The sequence below is a fragment of the Staurois parvus genome, unplaced genomic scaffold (assembly GCF_062004578.1).
Source record: "Staurois parvus isolate SC_StPar_1 unplaced genomic scaffold, SC_StPar_1.0 ptg001806l, whole genome shotgun sequence".
Taxonomy (NCBI): domain Eukaryota; kingdom Metazoa; phylum Chordata; class Amphibia; order Anura; family Ranidae; genus Staurois; species Staurois parvus.
In genome coordinates this window covers 254,950-267,699 of record NW_028319602.1, presented here as the reverse complement: position 1 = coordinate 267,699, position 12,750 = coordinate 254,950, and positions in this window count along the sequence as shown.

The window sequence follows — 12,750 nt, the reverse complement described above, 5'->3', positions numbered from 1 at the left end:
ACAAATGATTGCATTTGTATCACATCAAGTAGGCTTTTGTAGTACATAGTTGACAGTAGACCTAAAGGAAATTATACAATCTGATTGTACAGTGCATGGTCACCTTAAAAGGTGGCATTCTGACCCCCACTGTAAGGGAGTCATTCCTCCCACTGATCCCCATTGTAGGGAACATTCTTCCTACTGACCACCAATGTAAGAAGCATTACTCCTGTTGAGGACCAATGTAAGAGGCATTCTCCCCACTGACCACCAATGTAAGATGCATTCCTCCTGTTGAGGACCAATGTAAGATGTAAGAGGTATTCCTTCCACTGACCCCCATTGAAAGGGGGATTCCTCTCACTGATCACCAATGTAGGAAGCATTCTTCCCACTGACCACCAATGTAAGGGGTATTCTTCCCACTGACCACCAATGTGAGGAACATTCTTTCCACTGACTTCCAATGTAAGGAGCATTCTTCCTACTGACCTCCAGTGTAAGGGACATTCTTCCCATTGTTAACCAATGTAAGGAGCATTCTTTCCACTGTACACCAATGTAAGGGCATTCTTCCCACTAACCTCCAATGTAAGGAACATTTCTTCTTCTTACCTCCAATGTTAGAGGCATTCTTCCTACTGACCACCAATGTAAGGGCCACTCTTCCTATTGATCACCTATGTGAGGGGCATCCTCCCACTGACCACCAATGTAAGGGACATTCTTCCCACTGACCACCAATGATGTAAGAGGCATTCTTGCCACCAACCACCAATGTAAGAGACATTCTTCCCACTGACCACCAATGTAAGAGACATTCTTCCCACTGACCACCAATGTAAGAGGCATTCTTATCAATAACCTTCAATGTAAGGAGCATTCTTTCCACTGACCATTAATGTAGAGGACCATCTTCTGACTGACCACCAATGTAAGGGTCAATCCTCCCACTGATCTACAATGTAAGGGGCATTCTTCCTGCTGCCCTCCAGTGTAAGGGGAATTCTTTCCACTGACCATCAACATAAGAGGCATTCCTCCCACTGACCCACAATGTAAGGGACTTTCTTTCCACTGACCACCAATGTAAGGAGCATTCCTCCCACTGACCCCCAATGTAAGGAACATTCTTTCCACTGACCATTAATGTAGAGGACCATCTTCCCACTGACCACCAATGTAAGGGGCAATCCTCCCACTGACCTCCAATGTAAGGGGCATTCTTCTTGCTTTCCTCCAGTGTAAGGGGCATTCTTTCCACTGACCATCAACATAAGAGGCATTCCTCCCACTGACCCCCCATGTAAGGGACTTTCTTTCCACTGATCACCAATGTAAGGAGCATTCCTCCCACTGGCCCCCAATGTAAGGGGCATTCTTCCTACTGACCATCAAAGTAGATGACCATCTTCCCACTGACCACCAATGTAAGGGGCAATCCTCCTTCTGACCAACAATGTAAGAGGCATTCCTCCTTCTGACCAACAATGTAAGAGGCATTCCTCCCACTAACCTCCAATATATGGGACATTCTTTCCACTGACCTCCAATGTAAAGGACATTCTTCCTAATGACCACCAATGTAAGGGACTTTCCTCCCACTGACCACCAAAGTAAGGGGCATTTCCCCAATGACTCAAAGATTTCCAAAAAAATAAATGTTAGCTTCCCTGAGACCTGACTACTATTATAAGAGTTCTTCTTGAGTACAAATGTTGACAGAAAAAGTCCTGACACACCATATTATATATAGATGAGCTGTATACAAGAATATGTAAACCCAACATTTCATATTCCTGATATGTACCTGCTGTACCATGTACTTGTCTGAAAAAGTATCCTGTTCTCTTTGTATTGCTTTCTTTGTGTGTAATCCCTGGTGATCCTGCTAGTCCCTCTGCTTTTCTATTAAAAACTGACCACACTAGGCAGGAGAACACATCCATCCCCGCATGGTCAGTTTCCTGGTTGTGCTGGGAGAACAAACTGCCTGTCCTCCTTTCGTATGTTCTCCCTTGGCTCTAGATGACCTTGTCCCAGCACTGAATGGGTATAAATGTGTGTATACACATATATTTGCTATGCATTTCTATTTTAAAACTAGATGAATTGTTTTACAAGGTGATGTTCCCATACTTTTATCTTGTATTCTGTTAGGTTAGTATTCAGCTGTACACATGGCTGTGACAACAGACAGGTGACAATGCCATGGAAATCATTAGGTGTCACAAACTTTTTTTTCTTCTTCTTTTAGGAGCAGTACCTGTTGATTTCCCCTCCCAGGTGCGTTAAAACCCGGACTGGCCGCCCGGACAGAGGCAGGTGTCCAGGTGTTTAGTATGAGAGCAGAGCGGAGCCGCTCCCAGGCGGCTGGACTCCAACTCCAGGTCTTCCCTGTGCTGCGCGCTGGTTCTCTGTTTGAACTGCAGAGTGACTAGTGGCGGCAGCAGTGGCCGTGTCGCAGGGGAGATGTGATTGTCCGTCCTGGGGAACTGTACCGGAGCCGGGCTCCATCATACACGTGTGGACCGGTAAGTGGTGGCGGTAGATGATCTTTGTAGAATGATTATAGTGTGTTCCTTGCCGTCACCTTGCACGTGTCACCTCTCCTAGGATTGTCCCTTCTCATGATGTGATCTGATGGAGTCAGCTATGGGATCCCATCGTATGTGTGTGTGATTGTTCTATGTATGACAGTGTTCTCCCATGTCAGTCCTGTTCAATGCAGGTCCTATGGATTATGTGTGCTGAATGTGGAATGAAGCATCCTGCTCGAGAAATGTCCCCAAATGGGCTGATTCATATTGTGGATAGGCATGGTGACATGTAAAGTGCAGTGTTTCAAATATATATATACATATATCTATCAGGTACCAGGGGCGGATTTGGAAACTCGTGCACTGCCCGAGGGCCCGGGGTCAGTAGGGGGCTCCATGAGATGCCCCTGGTACCTTTTTCATAGACTTTTTTGAGTTTGGGCAAGGACACAGGGGCCCCATGATCCCCTATTGCCCGGGGGCCCCATGAGTTGTCAGTCCGCCCCTGTCAGGTACTGTATATATATATATATATATATATATATATATCAGGTACTTATATAGCGTCGTCAATTTTCGCAGTGCTTTACATATATATATTGTACATTCACATCAGTCCCTAACCCTCAAGGGGCGTACAATCTAAGGTTCCTAACTTATATTCATACATACACATACTAGGGCCAATTTAGACAGGAGCCAATTAACCTACCAGCCTGTCTTTGGAGTGTGGGAGGAAATTGGAGTACCTGAAGGAAACCCATTAATATATATATATATATATATATATATATATATATATATATATATATATATATAAATGTATATATATATATTACAGGATTTACATAGCGCCAACAGTTTGCTTAGCGCTTTCCAATATAAAGGCTCCATGTACACGGGACGTTTGGAAAACACTGCTGAACGATGAAAACTGACTGTTGGAAAACGCAGGTTAAAAAAAGTCTGTTTAGCAGCGTTTATGCGAGTTTATGTGCGTTTGCATTTAGAAGCGTTTTTTAAAGATAACACAAGGAGACCTTCCAAAATGCCAAGAATGCACTGAAAAACAGTAAATAATTAACTATTTCAGACATTTTGAGAGAAATAGAGAGAGCAGAAGCAGAGAGAGAAGTATGTGTTGAGATTACCTCTCTTTTCTGGTTGTAATCACTATGGATCCCATCATGAGCATAATGCAGCACGTTCTACCATTTTTTCCTTCACGCAAAACCTGAAACTGACTGCGCTGGTGTACTAGGTCCATATGAATACATGGAAAATACTTTGCATGCATTTCTGATGATGAAAAAAGGCTCTGGACAGCATCTGGACATGGAACAGTTAAAAAACGCTTCTAAATTCAAATACTTATAAACGCGGTTAGCTGCGTTTACAAGCATTTGGTGTTTGAAACGCTGATAAAATCTACTCCTGAATGCAAGTTTGGTGCGTTCACAAAAACGACTGTAAACTCAACTGCTTGTAAACGACGTTGTGTACATGGATACATAGGAAAACATTAGGGAGAATTCAGGGGCTGCTGAAAAAAAACGCAGAAAAGTTCCTGAATGTGTGTCTATCAGCTGCAGTGTACATGAACCCAAAGGGAGACAATACAGCAACGATGCAGTGCAATACAAGAGGGTTAGGAGGGCCCTGCTCCTTGGAGCTTACAATCTAATATATATATATATATATATATATATATATGTAGCTGTCACTCCAGTGGTGTGCTAATGCTTGTTCCTGCACTTGCTGAGCACTTGTGACATAAGCCTTTGTTTTGTATACAATGTATTGCACACATACACAAATATTGTTGATTTGCTTTATTACACTGTATACTTTAAGCTGTGCTGTTTATCTAATTGATGTTTACCAATTAGTCTCTGGAAACTGTTTCTCCTGCTGATTTGCTTTGGATGAACCTGTCCTGTTTGCTGTGTCAATAATGCCTCTCTGATGGCTGTCCTTTGTCTCCCCCTCACTGTCCCTTGTCTCCACCAAATGTCACATTTTCTGCTGCTTTCAGGTAGTTCCCCCAGCCCAGCCGACACAAAGAGCATCAGATTACGGAGATCTTGTGTGGAAAGAACAAGGGTGCACTGTATGGCTACATAATACATTATTAAACAATGACTGACAAGGGTCAGGGATTCCAATTAAATGTCCCTTATGTTTTATTTACGGTGTTATGGCTTTAAGCATTAATCACATGCTCCAGGCTTAGGCTTGAAGGTTTGGGGGAAGTAGTCACCTCGCTGGAAGTTCATGCTGCTAGCTTGATCCTGGCAGATCCTAATAACATATGTGTCTGTTGGCTTTGATGGCTTGACTGCACTGTGCCCTATAATAAAACGGACTAGTTAACAAGGGCTTGGGAGGAGGGTAGGCACAGCAAACATTTGATGCTGGAGAGATTCACAGCAAGCAGTGTTTTCAGGGAGGAACAAAAGATTTTATAAGAAGTGAATGAAGCCTTCTGGGAAGTCATTGTTAACCTGTCTGTCACTTGAAAGATGCCCAAACCAAATCCTCACGCACAAACCTTTTTTACTTTCTTCCTTCTTTAGGTAGAAATGGTGATCATATGTACAAACAGTGTTCATTTTACAAACCTGGGAGCGATCACTTCCCTTGACTGAACACAAATTACAGGGAAGCTATAGTATACAAAACTCCTTGAACCATGTCCTGTAGATCTTGGCATCAGATATCGTATAATTCATCAATCTAGACTATCCTCTCATCTCATAAGTGGTTGTCAAGAATGAAATGATGGTTCATAAAACGACACACAAGTTTATATAGTAAAACAGTACAAGCAGAAAAAGTGGTGTATAAAGTGCTTTAACCTGTAGCATCCGACCAGACAGCACCAGTTTTACAGACAGACAGCAGGAACTAATGGTCTCCTGTGGGCACTAACCTTGAGCTCTGCACAGAAATGAGCCTGGCACTGTATGTTTCATTTGTCCGCTGTAATCTATGGAAAATACAAAGTTGCCCATATTTAGGCCTCATGCATACTTGAGCTCATAAACGCCTGTTTTACGGGATTTTGACTTTTTTCTGCCTCTAAATGCCCCTCCGTGTTAGCCTCTTATTAACATTTACAGGAGTGAAGAGCAGTGTTTCTCATCCTTTTTTCCATCAAGGCATCCTTTAAAAATCTGAACAATCTCAAGGCACCCCATTCTAAAATGTAAAATGCTGAACCTATAGTTTTACATAAGGCAGCAACATCCACACACATAGGGCACCCAACGTTAGAGGTGATTTATTCTTTTAAAGCAAATACACCTTTGCACACTGGTACTGACTAGTATTCCTATGTTTCTCTGTCTTTTTCCTTTTCATGATATTATGTCCAACAGAGTATATATGCACAGTGATCTGATATAACACAGCAGTACCATCGTTTGACATGTGGTTTTGAGGAAAGCTGGATATCATGGATTGATATATAAGTGCTGGTTCACCACTCTTAATTGGGGATCATATGATTCTGGTAAGCCTCCCTTTGTTGTACACCGAGGTGCTGTGTGGTTCATCATTAAGTAGTTTTGGTGGCGTTTGACACCCACGTCTGTCATTTTCCTCATAATCAAAGAACCACTGAATTCACAGTTTTTGGCTTCACATTTGGACTCCTTTATTTTTTCAATTTGTGGTGACACAGAGTTTGATATATTTGCATTGCACTATTGTATTGCACATACATTTTAATTTATTGTAGTGCTGCACTATTGTTTTGTGAGTATTTACACTTTGTGTAGTGTTGGTAAATAAGGTAAATGACTTTAAGGTGATCTGGAACACCCATAAATGTGTCTGCACTACATAAATATAAGAGGCAAACTCTTGATTCTCTTTCTGACATGTGATATTGGTGGGGTACTCAAAGGTGAGAGTGGACCTTTTTACTAGCTAACATAAACTCAAGGGGATTGACAAATTATCTGTATGGTATTTTTGGTAGAGCAGCTCCAAATACTAGATGTATAAATATAGCTGCTAGAAGATTCAGTCATTGGAGTGTGCGGGAACGTCTACTACTCAAAGAAACCCTCTACATAAAGACATAAACAAGTGACATAATAGAACAGCAATGCAATTTACTTAGAAAGGGGTTCAGGAGGACATGAAAAATCAAATACAGTAGATGAATGTCATTTGAGGGTGGAAATTTCAAAACACACACATACATTTGTATTATTCATGATTTCATACTTTTGTTCACTTTGTTAAACTTTATCTTAACTTTTTATGTCACCACCTCTTAAAGGGAACATTTTTTTTGCTGTGCATGAGAAAGATTAGCCTAATATAGACAAATTTAGCAGTGTGTTTTTATTAAAGTAAACTTGGTCATGCTGATTCGGAGCTAAGTATCAATCTCCCTTGACTGTTACCTTCCACTTACTACCCCCTGCTGCCTCAGTTTGGAGCCCAAACAAATATCTAACACTTCAAGCTATAGGGGAACAGGTGACTTGGCCCCCGTCTTCCCAATGAGTCATTTGGGGCTTGAGCACCCAATTTATTTATTTATTTTTTACAGGTACGTATATAGCGCCATGAATTTACACAGTGCTTTACACATATATATTGTACATTCACATCAGTCCCTGCTCTAGGAGCTTACGATCTAAGGTCCCTGTCGCACATTCATACATACATGTACTAAGGCTAATTTAGACAGGAGCTAATTAACCTACCAGCATATCTTTGGAGTGTGGGAGGAAACTGCAGTAACCGGAGGAAACCCACACAGGCATAGGGAGAACTTGCAAACTTCAGACAATTTCAAGGCCAATGTGCTGTCATGAGCTTAGTTCCTATTGATTTAGACATGTCCCACAGAACTACAGCTTCCAAGAACCCTTTCTCTACATACATTTATGGCTGAGTACAATACACACAGTAGCTGATTTAGTAGTTGTGTCAATATTCACTTTAGGTATCCAATGATGTGCACAGCCAATGCCTGTTCACTTTGAATACCCAATCATATGCAGAATGGAATAATTAAGCAGAAATGTGCTTTTTTTGCATGATTGGGTAATTGAAGTGATTAATCCAGCAATTAGTAAATCAGCTGCTCTTGGCATTCAAAGCAGCAGCATTGTTTTGCTAGAAAATAAATCACTGTATGCATGTAGGGTGGATGGGCAACATTCTGGAATGCAGTCCACCTTCTGATCTGCCTGAAATCCAGTGTGTGCTCCTAACTTTCTGTGTGGGCTGACAACACAGTGCCTTTTCTGCACTGAAATTCAGTCAAGTGTTCTGTAAAGTGATAATAAAGGCTCAATTTTGTAACATTTAAAATAATAATCACATCCTACTTATCTGTTCTGTGCAAGGGTTTTGCACAGAACAGCCCCGATCCTCCTCTTCTCAGATCTTCTGATTGCGCTTCTGTCCTCTCCTCCTTTCTGAGTGCTCCCAGAGTCAGATGCTAGCTCTTGAGGCACTCATGCATGCTCGCTCCCAAGCCACTCGCTCCCAAGCCAATGGCACCCACCCACTGCTCCCTCTTCACTGGCTGTGATTGTGTCCCAGCCAGTGAGGAGAAAGAGATCTAGGAGAGTCACTGCTCTCATGCACATCACTGGATCATGATCGCGCTCAGGTAAGTATTATGGGGTGCTGCAGGGGGGAGATGCGCACTGAAGGTTTTTTACCTTCATGCATAGAATGCATGAAGGTAAAAAAACCTTCAGCCTTTAGAACCACTTTAAAGAAATGAAGATGAATTGGTGAGAAACACTGTATGAACTAGTTAGTCTCTGACAACATATTATATTAATATTATTATTCAGGTTTTATATAGCACCAATAATTTGTGCAGCACTTTAGAACAGGAGGGCAGGCAATACAGTTACAACACAATGCAATATATTGCTAACTGATATAATACTAACACTGACATACAAAGCTGTCCATCATACTGACCCAAACTACATCACTGACCTAATATCCAAGTACCACCCAACACGCACTCTCCGCTCCTCTCAAGACCTCCTTCTCTCTAGTTCCCTGGTCTCCTCCCATGCCCGCCTGCAGGATTTCACCAGGACATCACATATCCTCTGGAACTCCCTACCCCAATCCATCAGACTATCACCTACTCTCCTGTCATTTAGGCGCACCCTGAAAACCCACCTCTTCAGGGAAGCCTACCCCACCGCCTGCTAATTGCTGACCTCCTCCACTCTTCCTACCACTCCATCCCCCACAGCTATCTCCTCCTGTACCACCATCCCCTCCCTCCTAGATTGTAAGCTCGAAAGAGCAGGGCCCTCGAACCCCTCGTGTATCACATTGTATTGTTTTCGTACTGTCACATGTTCTGTCCCCCTTTGTAATGTTCAGCGCTGAGCGAACTGTTGGCGCTTTATAAATACTGTATAATAATAATAATAATCATAAAATACTGTATATTTGAAATGGTTAAGATGGAGATGTTGGGTTTTGCCTGTCCTGAGGTTCTCCTTCAAAACTAACCACAGTCTCCAGCAGCAAAAGATGCTAAGGCTGACAGTATCACTGGTGGCCAAAGGTGAAGCAGAATACTCCCATCTTATGGACTCTGAGAAGCCTCACATCTCTGTGGAGGGGGTGATGTTGCATTGTGTACACAGTGACCTGTTCTGTGTGATCCACCCTCCCCCCTCTTCTGTGTGCAGGACAGCTGTGCAGAGACTCCTCCGCTCTGTTCACTGACAGGGACTCATTGCATGTGCCCTCTCTGCTCCAGCTAGAGAGATACTGACTTTTCCCAGCCTGGACTTCTCTGCTCACTTCCTTCCCCCAGTAGCTACTGGAGAGGGGATGGCTCCGTTCACAGTGTCTGCGGACTGACCATTTGGGAACTCGGGCACTGCCCGAGGTCAGTAAGGGGCCCCATGAGATGCCCCTGGTACCTTTCTTAGGCTTTTTTGGGTGTGGTTTGAGTGTGGGCGAGGACACAGGGGCCCCATGATCCCCTATTGCCTGGGGGCCCCATGAGTTTTCAGTCCGCTCCTGAGCCTGACACACCTACACCAGATGGCAGGCTAGCGCTATCACCTCCAAGGAGACCACACCCCCTCCCAAGTCCCGCCCAATCACTGCAAGCCTTGATTCGCCAGTAGAGCACCTTGATCAGCTGCTGAGGTCCAGGAGCCTGAGCAGATAGGGGGAAGGATCTGTGTGCTGCAAGTTAAGTCTGTTACCCACCCACGCCTGCCAGCATCTGTTTTGGCGCCAAGTTCACTGCAAGCACCTCAGCTGTCCATGACACATCTCCATTTCCTGGATTCTGCAGGATAGCTGTAAAAAGAAAAAAAAAAACCTGATACAGGCAGGTGCCCCTCTAGGAAGGGTGGCTGTAGGCACATGCCTGTAGTGCCTATTGGGAAATCCAGCCCTGGATACATGAATACTTTATGACTAAAATGTTTGTTCTGATGTTACTTTGTATAATCTATAGCTTACTTTACAATTAATGCTTTGGATGGCACTTTAATTCTACTCCATTGGTAATTTTTTCATTCAGTTTTATGCATTTGGTTCAGTCTTATTTTGTGTTTTTCATGTTTATGTTTTTGAAGTCATGTACATTTTTTTCTCCCTTTTGAATCTTAAAACACAAAGTTTAACATTTTTAACCAGTAGCCTGCTTCCCTATAGCAGAAATACTGCTACAAGGTGGCAGGACTGGGAAAAATCACATATATATGTGATTTGCATTTCAGGATAGGGGCGCACACGCATGAGCACTGCACTACCCGTGCCACCATTGGCAGATAGGGATGTCAATCACCGTGTCCTTGCCAGCACCCGGCGATTGTCAGGTAAAGCTGGCAGGGGAGAGACCTGTGCGTAAACAACAGAGGTGATCAAATGCTGCCAAAAGAAAGCTCTATTTGTGAGGAAAGAATGCTATAAATTTCAATTAGGCACAGAGTTGCATTATCGTGCAATTGTCAGTTCAGGTAGCGCAGCATGGCCTGGTCAGGAAGGGGGTAAATCCTCTGGAGAGCAAGTGGTTAATCATGTAGATATAGAGGAGCACAGTGGGTAGTCAATGCCTATATTTTGTATAAGCATAAGTTGTTATTTTTTCCTGTGCATTAAGGACTGCCATTACAGGCCTAGTATTGTGCAAGCAGTGTGTTTTATACACTTAGCTTGTCTGCATGTTGTCAGGTGTCTAAAGTTACAGAGTGAGAATGAGATGTGAATCCTAGTTACAATTGAATGAGACAAGGGAATGGAGGCTATAGTAAAACCTGTGCAGAGGCTGCCTTTTTCCAGTAGTTTGCAATCTGTTTGCCTAGTGACTACATGCATGCAGTGCAGCATAACAGTCACCATTTTTGTGAGTTAGACAGGTACTGTATGTGGATCATGTAGCTTTCAAATTGTCCACATCCTTGGTCTGCATACTTGTTACACTTTGTACTCTACCGTGCAAACTGCAGACAGACTGAATCGGGGCGGACTGACAACTCATGGGGCCCACGGGCAATAGGGGATCATGGGGCCCCTGTGTCCTTGCCCAAACTCAAAAAAGCCTATGAAAAAGGTACCAGGGGCATCTCACAAGGCCCCTATTGACCCTGGGCCCTCGGGCAGTGCCCGGGTTTCCAAATGGTCACTCCACCCCTGGACTGAATACAAACAGAGCAATGTTAGCTCAAGCTCGGGGCTAGTAGCAAATCACAAGTAAAGAAGAGTTATGGTAAAACGTTATATATATACCATCCAGATGTCTATTTACATGTTGAACAAGCTAATATGTTCAGAATTATCCAATTTAATTGGCTGTGCTGTGTGTGGCAGTATGATTGTTGTAGAGACATCAGAAATTTAAGCTCCTTTGTGGACTGGGATGAATATAAATAATTTGAATTTCAATTGTGACCTTCTATAGAATCTGTTAGTGATGTATAAGTCTAACGCTCCATGTACACGGGACATTTCTGAACGATGGAAACTGCTGGAAAATGTAGGTTAAAAAACATTTGCATACCTCGTATATGCGCATTTGCATTTAGAAGCGTTTTTTAAAGATACCCTCAGGAGACCTTCCAAAATGCCCAGAATGCACTGAAAAACAGTAAAAAAAGAACTATTTCAGACATTTTGAGAGAAATAGAGAGAGCAGAAGCAGAGAGAGCAGTATTTGTTGAGATTAGCTGTCTTTTTTTGTGGTGTTTGGATGTGTTCCAGCTCATTTCTGTGCAGACATTATTGCAGCAGTGTCTAACATATTTTCTTTCATGCAAAACGTCAAAGTATGGTGTACCAGGTCCATTTGAGTACCAGGGAAATGCTTTGCATGCATTTGTCATGATGAAAAAAGGCTCTGGACAGCATCTGGAAATGGAAGACTTAAAAAAAATTTCCAAACGCAAACGCGGTTAGCTGCATTTACATACGTTTACAGGCGTTTGGCATTTGAAACGCTGATAAAATCTACTCCTGAACACAAGTTTGGTACATTAAAAAAAACTACTGTAAACTCAACTGCCTGTAAACAACTGTAAACGACTATGTGTACATGGACACAGGAAAACATAAGGGGGAGTTCAGGAGCTGCTGAAAAAAAATGCAGAAAAGCTCCTAAATGTGAGTTTATCAGCTGCAGTGTACACGGAGCCTGAGGCTGCATGCACACTGGGCGTTTTAATAATGCTGGTAGCGTTAGCTGTGTAAAGTCACATAAAAAGTTTTTCAGCGTTTTTGCTTTAGTGTTTAGCCGCGTTTTGTTGCTTTTTCTGCATTTGCTTTTTGTTGCTTCTTTTTACAAAAAAAATATTTTTTTTGCTCAAAAAAAGTCCAAAACGCTGGTTTGCCACTTTTTACTGCGTTTTTCAGCATTAGAGCTTTTTTACAGAGCATTAGAGATTTTTTACAGCTAAAAAACTCTTCTAGAAACCCACTAGTTCTGTTTTTTTTTCAGCCAAAAAACGCTGATTACAGTCTATGTGTGCATGAACACATAGGATAACATGTTGGGGGGTTTACTGGCTATAGAAAAAAAGCCCAAAAGCCAAAAACAGCCGCTGTAAAAACGCCCAGTGTGCATGAGGACTAACAATTATATATGGTTCCTGTAATAAGTATAGATAGATATTAATAACTTTTATGTTACAATGTTTTGGAATAGGTTGCTCATACTCATTGAACAAGCAGGAGATTGTTACGTGATGAATACTGAGGCATATAG